Raw genomic sequence first — 1,427 nt, forward strand, 5'->3', positions numbered from 1 at the left:
ATATATATATATATGTATATATATCTTCCTGCTAATAAACATTTAGGTCTTAGCTATCACACATAAGATGCAATAAACATTCCTTTTATTTTTTTGAAAACGTGTGTGAGAATTTCCTTAGGGGATATACATAGAAGTCATCAGCTACTTTACCTCTCCCAGAACCCCTAGGCTCATGTTACTTACTGATTCCACTATTTATTTCTTATTAATTCTTCCTCCTCACTCCTTTTTGTATGAAATATCCTGTCACTGAAAATTATCTGTGTTTTTGGTCGAGCAATCCAGCTCTTTCTAGCCCTTGCACCTACACTCAATTCCTGGTTCATCTTCGCATACAAAATTCCATTATGGCATTCTTCAAGACAAAACCAGTCAAACAAAGCCCTCTTTTCATAGGACCCAGCCTCCTTGGAAGGTGATTGTGATTATAGAAGGAATCTGTTTTCTCTGTTACTTTTGGGAAAAGGCTCCCATAGGATGATAATTTGCTTTGCTACATCTCTTGGTCTAGGGAATCATCATTTGCTTGTATGCTTTCTGTCTTAAACAATACTATGCATTATTTATGCATTCATTCATTCAACAATCATTTATTGCACATGTTTGCCTGACACTGTACTAGGCGCTGCAGTGATCACAGAGATGAATACAATTTAAGGAACTCTTAATCTATTCAGGGAAATGAACACTTAAACAAATACTTACAATATTTTCAAAACTTTGCTCCAAGAGTAGAACAGAGTGCTGACGAAATACAGGGAAAGGAATGTTAATTTTATTGAGAAGTCTTCATTAAAGGGATAGCAGCAAAAAGAATAATTGCAAGGTCCAGGGCCTGGTAGTCTAGTGTGGTTGGAATTGGCAAGGAATTTGGTGGCCAGATTTTAGAATCTTGGAAGGAAAATTGAGAGCAGCAGCAAGTAAGGTAGATTGGTGACAGATTTTGTGTGGTCGGTTATAGTTATCAGGCTCAGCTATTTAAATTTTAATATGTGATCAATGGGGTAGCCATGGGAATTTAAAAAGTGAAGGCTTTATTTTATTAAGTCTGGGCTTTAAAAAAGAAACTAACAGCTGTCTGTAAACTTGGAGACCACTTAGGTCACTGTGGTGGTGTTTTAGGAAGAGATGTAGAGGGACTGAACTAAGTTGGGGAAGAATGGACAGACAGTGATCCAGGAAATTTGAGAACCATTCAGGACTTACCATTGTCAAACATAAAGATGGTCCTGTCTTTGCGTGAGATGAAAAGAAGGAAAAGTTAAAGATAAGAAGAATTCTAGCCTGTGAGGCTAATTGGGACATCTTCTCTTGGTGAAGATGTTTATTGGAAAGTCATGAGTTTGGTTTAGGTAACCTTTAATGTTAAGTGCTTGTAAGAAACCAGATAGAGTTGTCTGCCTGTGGTCAATGGAACTAAGGTC

Source organism: Pteropus alecto, unplaced genomic scaffold, assembly GCF_000325575.1.
Source record: "Pteropus alecto unplaced genomic scaffold, ASM32557v1 scaffold87, whole genome shotgun sequence".
Taxonomy (NCBI): domain Eukaryota; kingdom Metazoa; phylum Chordata; class Mammalia; order Chiroptera; family Pteropodidae; genus Pteropus; species Pteropus alecto.